The 13,245-nt window shown below is 35.1% G+C and overlaps 1 protein-coding gene across 16 annotated transcripts in view; it reads right to left on the minus strand.

The window, feature by feature from the left end:
• The window catches only part of ANKS1B (ankyrin repeat and sterile alpha motif domain containing 1B), a 286,179-nt gene that overhangs the window by 190,135 nt on the left and 82,799 nt on the right, over positions 1–13,245 (minus strand). The window lies entirely within an intron of this gene.

Here is a 13,245-nt window from a genome sequence, read left to right on the forward strand (position 1 = left end):
TTATAATTGCAATATTAAAAGAAGGAAAGAAGAATAGAAAGAAAGCGTATAAACTGCAAAGGAAAATAAGTGACTTTCAACTTTCATTACAATACGTATATACAATTTTAGTAACCTTTTACTTCCTTTTAATTTACATTGAAGTATCTCTTCATCATATGTCTCATTTCTTATATATAAACAAATCCATAAAGCAACATCATTTCAGTTCTCGAATCAGCAAAAGTACATTAAGGGTTGCCTGAAATAACATATCTATTTGAACCTTCATCAAGTAAATCAACTTTATATTGCTTCCTTTTGTTTCTAACCATCATAATCTTTAGTCTATTCAAGTACTGTCATAAATTTTGATTCCTTTTCATTTCTTTACCCTTTCTTACAATGTTCATTCAAACTGTAACAAACCTCTTTTGTAAATCCAATAAAAATATTATCTAAGTCATTCTCTTCATTTATTATTTGTAATTCTCTCTCTCTTTTAAAGCATGAATCATTTTCTATTGTTATTGTGTCCAATAAAACGTTTTTACCATGTCGTTTTGGTAGCCTATCATTTCCAGTGTCAACTCTGTCTTGTCAAATAAAACTTGTTTCTCTTCTGTCATTTCTTCTATATTTTGGACACAGTCTATCCATAGAAGCAAACATTGCTATTGACATTGTTAACTTCTGATTCTATTTTACAAAAGTATCATTCAGTATTTCCAATATTATAATATTTTGAATTATACTGTATCTATTAATCTGGTTTATATATTATTTTCCTTTCATTAAAGTCTTAAGTGTCCAGTTTTTAAAACTGTTTATCTTTTTTATGTCTTAGGAGAAAAAAACAAGTCCACTTTTTCATAGGAAGGGCTCTTTATAATTAGTTCCAGATCTTATTTCAAATTTATCTGGACCCTTAATCCATGTAAAATCTTTTTTAAATAGTTGTTATGCTTGTAGTTTTTTTTTTTTTCATTAAGAATTAAAGGCATACTCACTCAGTGCTTTCAAACTTGTCAATAAGTTTGACTTCTAATAGCTGAAAAGTAGTTAATAAGCAATTCTGATTGTGATTAGAAAAGGAAGTATGTAAACCAGAGGTGGTATTCAGCAGGTTCTGACCAGTTTTGGAGAACTGATAGCGGAAATTTTTAGTAGTTCGGAGAACCGGTGGTAACCTTCCCCCTGGAGTGGAGTGAGAATGGAGATTTCGCAGTATCCTTTCCCTGCCACGCCCACCAGTCACACCCACCAAGCCATGCCCACAGAACTGATAGTAAATTTTTTTGAATCCCACCACTGATGTTTTAGTTTCAGCTTAGAAAGACTGCTTCCAAAGGTGCTGCACACTATTTCAACCTCTATTCCAGGGAGCCAGCAATTCTCAGTCCTTCTGGGATTTGAGAGACAAAATGTATGCTATTTAAGATAGAAAAAGGAGCCCACTATTATAAAGAACAGCAATTTCTCCAGAATGTCATCTTTTCAGAAAGATCATAGAGTAACACTTTCTGAGCTTCAAAAGATAATCGAATGAAAACAAATAAGAGTCTGCCTGATGTTATGCTTAGATAATAATTTTAAATTTAAATGCACATTCCCTAGTGAAATTACTGCAATGTTGAAAGCTTTCATATAAATTCTACTCTTGAAAACAACTGCATTTAAATTTGATATTAAAAGCTAAACAATTTTCAGGGCAAACAACTACAAACAACTTTGGCAGAACTGTAGAGTATGCGTGTACAGAAGTGTATTATAAAAGGAGGCGACAGAACCCCCAAATCAATATGGAATGCTGATCCCTCTTATTTATTGGTGACAGAAGAGCCAGTGGGATGGAAAGAGACATAGTCATATTTCACCCTGCTACCTATTGAGATAGAACATAGAATAACAGAGCTGGAAAAGGCATTCAAAATCTTCTAGTCCAACTCCCTGCTTGAGCAGTAGCAGAGGTGGTATTCAGAAGGTTCTGTCCAGTTCTGGAGAACTGGTAGCGGAAATTTTGAGTAGTTCAGAGAACCGCCAAATACCACCTCTGACTTTATAGTATACTTCCCCTGCCACGCCCACCAAACCACTCCTACAGAACCAGTTGTAAAAAAAATTGAATCCCACCACTGGTAAACCCAATATCTTTTATAGATGCTGACCATGGTGTGAGCAAGATTTTTACTTATACCTATTATCTTGTAAGCAATTTACAAAAATAAATAAATAAACAAAAAGATGACTATTCACTCATCTCCCAGGGCTCCACATCCACCAGAAACCATTGTCTTGCAGTCTTCTCACAAGGAATAACTGTCTCAAGCACTTGGGACAATGTCTGTTTGTCTGGAGAGCTTCAAAGATGTATCTACTCATTTTGTTCTTTTTCTTCATAATGAAAATTCCTTTCACAATTCCTGTGTTGGTTTTCTCATACAGACGGTCCCAAAGTTAAACAAAGATTTCAATCCAGGAACCCTTTCGTAAAACAGTGTTCATGCAAGTTGAATTGTGCACTACACACATGTGCAAAATTAGTGCCTGACATTTTGCATAAAATTGTACTAATCAATTCTGTATCCACTTGTACATTATGTAAAGCAGGACATACATAATCTTGGGACTTCTGGTATTATGAATGTTCTCAGATATGTGCCTTTTTCTTAACTATAAGAAATGTTTTTAACAATTTATGCAGTCCCATGAAATTTACATTAAAATATTAGAATTTTACTTGATATCACGCTTTTAAATCAAAACAGAGAAGACACTACAGCTATAACTTAGTTGGGTTTTTGAAAGTTCTGATATGGTTCTTAGAAGTTTCTGAAACAGTTTTGTCTTATTTGGTGTTTCTCCAAAGTATTATATTTTACACTGACATAATTCATTAAAACCTTAAATCATGGATTATTATTAATAGTATAATTCCTCCTTGATCAATTTTATTAGCACATCAAAGATACCTTTCTATAGTTTTAATTTTATTTTAGCAATTATTACTAATGCAATTAATTAGACTTTCTGAAAAAAATCATAGAACTAACTATTAGAAGATCCAACAAAGTAAGAGGACTAAGGTTTTAGATTAAGATTTGTCTTCTTCACTTATGTTGCTATAAAATGTCAAGGGATTATTCTCAGGATTGTAAATTTGAACTGATCACATGTTTATAAAAATGAAGACAATTAAAGAACAAGGTCTAGAATATACAGGGCAAAATAAAAGTGGTTAATTTAACTGTGAATTTGATTTAGATTCTTACTAGCCATCTATATTTCATTAAATTACATTAAATAATTTGCAACATTTTCAGTACTTTAGCAATTATATCCTGTATGATTTTTCACCATGTAAATCACAAATTCATCTTGTAAAAAGTGGATTCAACAAGATCAAAATAGCAAGAATGCTAGTTTTCAGGGGCATAAAGCTTGCGGAAAGGATTATCAAACAAGACTGAAGGGACAAATTTAAATCTGAATGGCAGCAATGTTGTTATAGGATGTCTTGCCAACATTTTAGTTAGCTTTTATTTTTAACAGATAGGCTGGGTAGAAGACTGTTCTGCAATATACTGTAGTAAAGGATTTTAGACTTCTTTGGTTTATAAAATGATTTCCAAACTTTCAGTCATTTTAAAATTATTATTAGGATTATTAAGGTTGAGATAATATTTTTTCATTAATTTTATTGTACTGTATTTATTCTTGTTTAATCAGTTTTATATAATAGAGTTATATAACAATATCATAAACATTCATGTACATCTCCACATTCACATACATATTACTGTTACATATTTTGAAATGTTATTTTAAGTGAAATATTATTTTAGGTTTTTTTTGTTTTTTCATTCAGTTTACAATGTATACACTGTGTCAGGCTATCATCCTTCATGCTAAATATTATATAATGGAGAATTGGGGACAGTTGAACTATATATTAAAGTAATAAAACTGCAATATTTATTATGAGTGAAAACTGAATTAATCATACATACGGAATAAAAATATGTGCAACTAAGAGTTGAATTATTAAATGAATAATGCCTGTAAAAAACTATATCATATTATATCAATAATAATCACTGTGGTTGCCATAGCAAAGTATTCTCGTATGAAACAAAATCTCTTGTTTGAACTGTGTGCCACAGCTATGGTAACAAGCAAATTATGACACTTGTGCTGCTAATCTACTTAAATTATCTTTATATTTGATTTAGAAGGAAATATTAAATCTAAAAATATTTCTAAAAATATATAATATGCAATCATTGGCACACTGGAATGTTGAACATACAATAAGAATTAGAAAAGGAGAGTATTCAGCAAGTTGTTGACGCTTTGTCCGAGGTATGTTGAAGAAAATGACACTACAAAGCAGTGAACAAGTAACTGCCTTGTGTCTAATTCATAAATCACATTATTTATATGAATAAGAAATGCTAAATAAGATTCATAAAATTGGTATAAATATTTCACAAGAGATTCATTAAATTCTATAAAGGAATAGGAGATATATATATATGTGTGTTTTCTGAGGTTCTCGCGGGTATTTGTATGTGGATCTTTGGTTATTCGGGTTTTCTCCTGCGTAAGATTGGCAGTATCTAGGCAACGTTTCGATGAAGTCTCATTCATCATCTTCAGGCTTCTGTCTTCGGCTCTGTGCTTCTCAGAGAAGCAGAGAAGCACAGAGCCGAAGACAGAAGCCTGAAGATGATGAATGAGACTTCATCGAAGCGTTGCCTAGATACTGCCAATCTTACGTGGGAGAAAACCCGAATAACAAAGATCACACACATATATATATATATATATATATATATATATATATATATATTTGTAATAAATACATGAATAAACAGCACAGATTCATCATTCTCTTTAAATAATAAATAAAATTGGAAAGATGGTACTATGAAATAAAAGCTGTTAAAACACTACAAAAGACAGATGATTCTATAAACATAAAAATACCAAATTTATTATTTAATAATAATAAATAAGTATTTATTTTTAATAATGAATACGTAACTATATGAGTAAAAATATATACATATCACATGTAAATTTAATATAATACAAATACAAATGAGTATGTACATATACATATGGGTGTGTATAGCTGCATATAATTCTTAGTTATTGGAATATGAATTGGAAGGAGAATTTTTAAAAAATATTTACTTATTAAATGTGTTTGCCATCCAGCTCACTGCAGTGCAACTCTGGGCAGCTTGCAACATCAAAATAAAACCATAAAAATATACAAACATATAAAATCACAATAAAATCATAATAAAAACACAAATTATAACTAAAACTCAAAGATGGGGAGGAAAGGAACACAATGCATGGGAGGAAGTGGGAACTGCTATTAATTGATCAAACACCTCCAATATGATACTCTCCCCATTGGGGCCCTAGGCCAGCTGGCAGAGCCAGGTCTTCAGGCTGGAAGAAAGCCAGGAGGCATGGGAACCAATCTAACCTCAGGGATCAAAATGTTATAAAGGGCCTTAGTCACAGTTGAGAAAGCTCTTTTCCTGGACCCCATCAGCCAGAATTCCTTGACTGATGTAATCTGCAGCATGCCTCCTCTGTTGGCATGGGTAGGGTGGGGGAAATGGTTCCTCAGGTAACCTGGATCCCCACCCTGCAGGGCTTTATAGATAATAATCAACACCTTAAATTGCAACCAGAAGCAAATTGGCAGTCAGTGCAGTTTGTGGAACAACTGTGTAACATGGACCACTCTAGGGGTTCCAAGGACTATCTGTGCTGTTGCATTTTGTACCAGCTGAAGTTTCTGAATGCTATTCCAGTATAGTCCCATGTAGAGCACACTACAGTAGTTCAAGCTTGAGATGACCAGGACTTGAATGACTATGTGCAGGGATTCCTGATCCAGGAAAGGCTCAACTGGCACACAATCTGAAGTTGTGCAAAGGCTCTCTTAGCTGTAGCTGGAGTTACGAATCCAGGAGAAGCCCCCAAGTTTCAGATTGGGTCTGACTGTGGTAGTGCCACCCCATCCTGAGCTAAAGATATCAAACTCCTGGATCTTAAATCTTCATGTACCCAAACCATTCAGCCTTGCCACCTGTATGGACATCTGTCTGGACACATCTCTGACAGGAGGAACCCCCCTCCCCTTTTCCAGGGTCAACCAGCTTTCAGTGATGGATGCCAAGTTGGCTCACTCCTCCTCAATAAGATCCTGAACAAGGGGAAGGCTTGTTATTGATTGACTTGGCATTCATCAGCAGCAACCAAAGTTCCAGACCTCTGACACTATGCTGTCCAGGGACTGGGAATGAGCTAAGGTGGCTAGAACACCCCCGATATAGCACATCAAGGACATCTTCCCTTGTAATGGCCTGTGGTTACCGTTGCACTTCATGTCCATCACCACTTCAATGCAATGCTCTACCTCACACCCCCTTTCCACCCTGACCTCCTCTTTATACTTCTCTGTTGAAACAGAGTAATGAATGATAAAATACCACAATCCCATGGAATCATTACAATAACAATCATTTTAAATTATTTATCTCTGGTTCCCCCCAAAATTGCAAATTCTATCTGTAAATATGTTTTTTATTGTAAAATGGTGCAAAAATTCCATAAATAAATACAATCTGTACTGCAAAATAAATAGTGATGTACATAATATTTCAAGTTGAACAGACTTAGAGGTACATTTTGAATAAAAAAATACAGCACACAGTTCATACACCTACAAAAAGCCTTGGGGCATAACTGGCCAGAGTCACTCTAAGGGCAAGATTAGTGGTCTTTAAGTCTTATGTATAAATAAATAAAATAAAAACTTTCTCTTTTTTCTTAACAATGAGAACAATGAAGAGAAAAACAAGAAGGATATATGGTTTATTGTTCTAACCCTAACAAACTTGTCCCCAGGTATACAATAGTAAGAACCAGAGTGGAATGAAAGCAATAAGTAAAATATAATATTCAACTTAACAAAAAATCCAGATGCAACGAATGCCCTCTACTATACTTGATAACTGTTACAAATAATTTTATTATTCTCACACATATTCCCTTGCCTAAACTGAAATTTAGAAGACATTGTACATTCTTCACTTTCCAACATATGTTGATACCTGCCCCAAATACTTGGATCCTCTGCTTAAATGAAAGCACATAAGATCACCATAAGTCTGAATTTTGATTGAAAACACAAAAGCCATTATTTGCATTTGTCTGTGAAGTATCTCAACCACATAAATATATTCTTCTTTTTATAAAACTAACTTTCCTTGCAACTTTTATTGCAATTTTTTCAACTATTGTTAATAGGTACTTTTTAATCCTTTTAATCTGACTTATCATTTGTGTTTTTATTGTATAACATATAACTATTTATTGTTTGTAAACCAGTCACTGACAGTGAGTAGGTGACCATATACATCCTTAAAATAAAAAAATAATTAATTTTTTTAAAAAATACTAGTAAATTGATACTGTTTTATCATAAAGGGTGCAACAATAAAACAAATATACAAAAATAACCTTTCTTTTCTACAAGCTTAAATATCCTCATTCCCTTCTATCTCTGCTTGAGCAATCATGTTGAGAATTCTTCTTTTCTTCTGCCTCACTCCTGGGGACTGAGATTCAGCTGCTAGAATTCTTTCAACCCAAGGGAATCTTGTTTGTTTCCCATAAAAGAAATTTTGCTGTTTTTTTCAGTAAACATGGCATAATCAATAGTTTTAGTAGGCGGTAGGAAATACCTCATCTAGGTCAGAGCAACTCTCAGCAAGTTTCTACTTATTTATTACTATATATGATTTTTTTTAAAATGTATTTTATTCTTTGAAATTTGTATCTGCTTGATTTCACTGTCAATCATCATCAGAAAATCCCTAGCATTCAATGATTATACCAGGACAGGGCTTTACATACATAAATATGTAACATAAAAAACAACATGTTGTATCAATACAATAGTGATTTATAAATACAATCATTCACATTATTACCAGACAAGAAACCAAGACATGATGCAAACCAAATAAAGTAAAATTTAGCACTCACTCTAATTAAAATGGAATTCTGATCACAAAAAGGGATAAAAAGGGATGGTATAAGATTCCTGCTTTGAATAGAGGTTTGGATTTTTAAAAAACCCTTTTTTTGTATATGTTTTATTTGCAGTTTTCTTTTAACAACCAACATTTTTTGTGGCTAGTTAACATATGCCTCTGTGGTGCAGTGGTTAGAGTGCAGTATTGCAAGCTACTTCTGCAGCTAGCTACCTATGGTTTAGCAGTTCAAATCCCACCAGGTTCAAGGTTGACTCAACCTTCCACCCTTCCAAAGTGGATAAAATGAGGACCCAAATTGTTGCGGGCAATATGCTGACACTGTAAGCTGCTTAGAGAGGGCCGTAAAGCACTATAAAGTGACATATAAGTATATCATATATATATATAAATATATAAATATATAACATATAAAATATGTTAACCCAGTTATATAGCAATAACACTTAGTTATTGCTATATAACTGGGTTAACATATTTTTCACACAGTGCTCATAGTAATAATACAATTACATACAAAAATTTTATCTTCCAACTTCTGACCTTGATGTGCTCATTATAATATATTCTTTTATATATGTTCTGTCTCACCTGTGGCCACGAGGTGAGAGTCCAAATGTCCAAAGGAAAAAACACGAACAGACAATATCAGGAACAACAGAGTTAACTTTCCTTTGGCTGAATTCGTCATTGGCAGATTTCCCAGAAGCTGCCTATAAATTCTGATAATGAGCAGAACTATAAATCAGAGACGAACAGCAAACAGAATACTTTGTCCAAACTGCAGATGCAAATTAACAAGTTTGACCCGAACGGGGATTCAAAGCTAACACGCCTGCTTATATTCCCTGAGGGGCGTGTCAGTCTCTTTCTTCAGTCCCTGATTCGACGTCTCCTTCCAGTTTTATTTATTTTATTTTTATTTGATTTGATTTGTCAATTGTTTACAAGGTAAGTATAAGTGTATACATAGTTATGAATACATGAAATGGGTACATATAAGAAAAATAAAAGAAAAATAAAAGAAACAATAGGACAGGGACGGTAGGCACGTTGGTGCACTTATGCACGCCCCCTAGAGACCTCTTAGGAAAGGGGTGAGGTCAATAGTAGACAGTCTAAGGTTAAAGTTTTGGGGGTTTGGGGAAGAAACTACAGAGTCGGGTAGAGTATTCCAGACATTGATCATCTGTTGCTGAAGTCGTATTTCCTGCGATCAAGCTTGGTGCGGTTAACCTTGAGTTTGTATCTGTTGTGTGCTCTTGTGTTGTTATGGTTGAAGCTGAAGTATTCATTGACAGGTAGGACATTGCAATGTATGATTTTATATACCATGCTTAAATCAGACCGAAGACGGCGTAATTCAAGGTTTTCTAGTTCTAGAATTTCAAGTCTGGTGGCATAAGGTATTCTACAATGAGTAGAGGAGTGGAGAACTCTTCTTGTGAAATATTTCTGGACTTTCTCAATTGTGCTAATATCAGATACGTAATGTGGGTTCCAGACTGATGAGCTGTATTCGAGTATTGGTCTAGCAAATGTTTTGTATGCTCTAGTTAGTAGTGTGATATTACCAGAGAAAAAACTACGTAAGATTAGGTTAACAACTCTTAATGCCTTTTTGGCTATGTAGTTGCAGTGGGCTCTAGCACTTAGATCATTAGAGGTGAGTATTCCAAGGTCCTTTACAGAGCTTGGATCATCAACAAGATCTTGACTATTCAGCTTGTATTTTATTTTCTGATTTTTTTTGCCAATATGTAAGACAGAGCATTTATTTGTTGAGATTTGAAGTTGCCATTTGTTTGACCATTCTGATACACAGTCAAGATCTTTTTGAAGGGTAGCAGTATTGTCTGTGGTATTGAACAGCTTTACATCATCAGCGAAAAGAACGCAGTTGCTCTTAATATGATCACAGAGGTCATTTATGTAGAGTATGAAGAGAGTTGGTCCTAGAACACTGCCTTGGGGGACACCACTATTGACAGGTACAGAATTTGATAGGACGCTCCCAATTTTGACCATTTGTTGTCTGTTTGACAGGAATGCTTCTATCCAGTTATGCAGTTGTCCAGAGATACCATAGGATTTTATTTTTAGTAGTAGTTTGTCATGTACCACTGAATCAAAGGCTTTACAGAAGTCTATGTAGATTGCATCTATTGTTTTGCCCTGATCAAGTTGTGTAGTCCATATGTTTTTGCAGTGTAAGAGTTGCAGATTACAGGATAGTTTTTTTCTGAAACCAAATTGTTTATTGGAGAGTAGGTTGTTTGTCTCTAAGTGGAGGATGATGGATTGGTTAATAATTGATTCCATGACTTTACAGGTGACGCAGCATAAGGAGATTGGTCTGTAATTTTCAACTAGGCTGGGGTCTCCCTTTTTGAAGATGGGGATGACTGTGGCTTGAGACCATAGGTTAGGCAAGGAACTGGTCCTGAAAGATTTTTCAAAGATTATGCTTAGAGGTTTGGCTATGGCAGTGGATAGCTTTTTTAAGAAATAGGCACATATTCCATCCGGTCCAATAGATAGAGATGGTTTTAGATTGCGAAGTGCTTTTTCAACATTGTCTTCTGTAAAATCGATATGTATTAGATCATTGTAGTTATCTGTGGTTCGGCTAGGAAATACTGGGCATGATCCATTGCTGTTTACAAATACTGAGCCAAAAAATGTGTTAAAGATGTTGGCTTTAATGGTGTCGTCGTTGCAGTCTTTACCATTAGGTCCTATCAGGGCTGGGATGGACCTTGAATCTTTTAGTTTGTTGTTTACAAAATTGTAGAAAGCACTGGTGGAATTGGTGCTTAGAAGGTTTTCCTCTTGTTTAATGTGATAATTGGTGCATTCGGTCTTTATCTGGTGGCATAAATTTTTGTATCGGCTTTTGAAATTGGCAACATGACCAGATTTGTTTTTCCGCCAGAGTGATCTCTTTTTGGATTGAAGTTTCCTTATTGTTATGGGCAATCTGTTTTTTTGTTTTGTTTTGGGAGTTGTTGTTGGTACATATAGTTTGATGACTCTTTTGACTTCGAGTAAAAATATGTTGTAATGGTCTTCAACAGTATTGCATCCAGTGAATCCAGTTGGTGCTTGACGATTCTGCTTACATCTGTTCCTTGCATCAAACCAACATTCTTTGGTTTGATCTTCATCCAAGGACTCCGGCACATTCTCCTGCTTATCTGCCGACACCTGAGGCATAACTAATGAGGAAGGTCCTGGAGAGGATGAGGATTCCGAAACTTCCAGCAAAGCAGGTTCAAACCCCAATGCCAAGTCTTCCTCTTCCTCCTGACTCCCATTTATGTCATTCAACAAGGCAGGCTCAAACCTTAATGCCAGATCTTCCTCATCACTCGAGCCTATGTCTTCTGACAGAGCAGGTTCAAACCTCTGAGTCACAACATATCAATATACTGTATATTCTACTATTTTCCCAATTTATACTTAGTTCTTTATTTTTCCCATTTGTTGGGGTCCTTCTATATTTACCTCATTATAATACTATTCTCTCTTTATGATTTTTAACACTTCCTCCAAAAATATATATAAACATCAATACCATTTCTTCATTCAGTATACTTATTAATTTCTATTAAGTCACTAATATTTTAATATTATAAGTATAATTCAGTATTCCACCACATTTGCAATATCTCAATTTTCTATAAACACCAATAAAACCAGTTATCAATGATTTAATCAATCCCAAAAGTATATCTCTAAATTCCCTGAATTTATAGTCCTTGAAAACTATATATATACATATATATATATATATATGTGGATCTTTGGTTGTTCGGGTTTTCTCCCGCGTAAGATTCGAAGTATCTAGGCAACGTTTCGATGAAGTCTCATTCATCATCTTCAGGCTTCTGTCTCCGGCTCTGTGCTTCTCAGAGTAATGTGAGATTGCAGCTGCTTCCTCCTTTTAACTGCCAGTGGGGTGGGACTTGATTGGGTGGGGGCTTGGCTGTGTTCTGTGTTCCTAGATACTTGAATCTTACGCGGAGAAAACCCGAACAACCAAAGATCCACATACAAATACCCGCGAGAACCTCAGAAAACAAATAAATAAATATATATATATATATATATATGTATGTATGTATGTATGTATGTGTGTATATATATATATATATATATATATATATATATATATATATATTCATAGATTTTCACGGGTACAGGTATGCAGGTCTTGGCATGTTCGGGTCTTTTCCCCTTGAGAGTATCTTGGCAATGTTTCGGCAAGGTCCCACTCACCATCTTCAGGCTGGTGCTTTCGGCTTCGTGCCACTGCTTGCACTAGCACAAAGCCGAAAGCACCAGCCTGAGGATGGCGAGTGGGACCTCACCGAAACGTCGCCAAGATATTCTCAATCTTACACTGGAAAAGACCCGAACATGCCAAGACCTGCATATATATTTGTTTTTTTAAGTTTTCGCGGGTATTTATATGTATGGTATTCAGCTTTGTTCGGGTATTTTCCCACGTCATTATAGTTGTGCTTTTAAAGTTGTAGCAACATTTCGGCAGAATCTCATCTGCCATCATCAGGCTTCTGTATAGCGTTCGTTTGTGAGTCAGACTTTCCCTGCCGTTTCTGTTTTAAATTTGGTGCTAGCCTACTGCTGTGCCAGAATGGTTTTTTCTTCATCCTGATTGGTTGGGAGTCTTGGTCTGTGTTTATTGGCCTTGGAGCTTGCTCTGTTCTGCTTGATTGGTGTTTCTAATATCTTCTCTCTGTTTTGTAGCTTTTTTTTGTCTTGATTGGCTGGCAACATTGTGTTTCCTGCATTGGAGGCTTTTAGTGCGGTTTGGCTCCGAGTAAATGGATGGCTTTCATTTATTAGGAAGCTAGGTTTCATCTGGGTGCCTGGTTGGGGTGTGTTTGAGCTGGAGGTATCAGGGGGAGTCTGTTTGTTCCCAGGTGTTTGCCTGGCTTGTGGTGTGGAGATTTTTTTGTTTGAGAGTGCAAGCTTCCAGATAATTGACAGTCTGGTGGAATCATCTCTCAGGTCTTTTTTCAATCTCTTTGGCTTCTCTGATAATTCTGTAGCTGGGGTTTTCTATAGTGGCTAGGGTTTTGGTGCCATTGAAGTCGATGCTATGACCTGTGGTATTCAGCAGGTTCTGACCATTTCTGGAGAACCGGTAGTG

This window comes from Pseudonaja textilis, chromosome 5 (assembly GCF_049901715.1).
Source record: "Pseudonaja textilis isolate UNSWEBS1 chromosome 5, rPseTex1.2, whole genome shotgun sequence".
NCBI classification, from domain to species: Eukaryota; Metazoa; Chordata; class Lepidosauria; order Squamata; family Elapidae; genus Pseudonaja; species Pseudonaja textilis.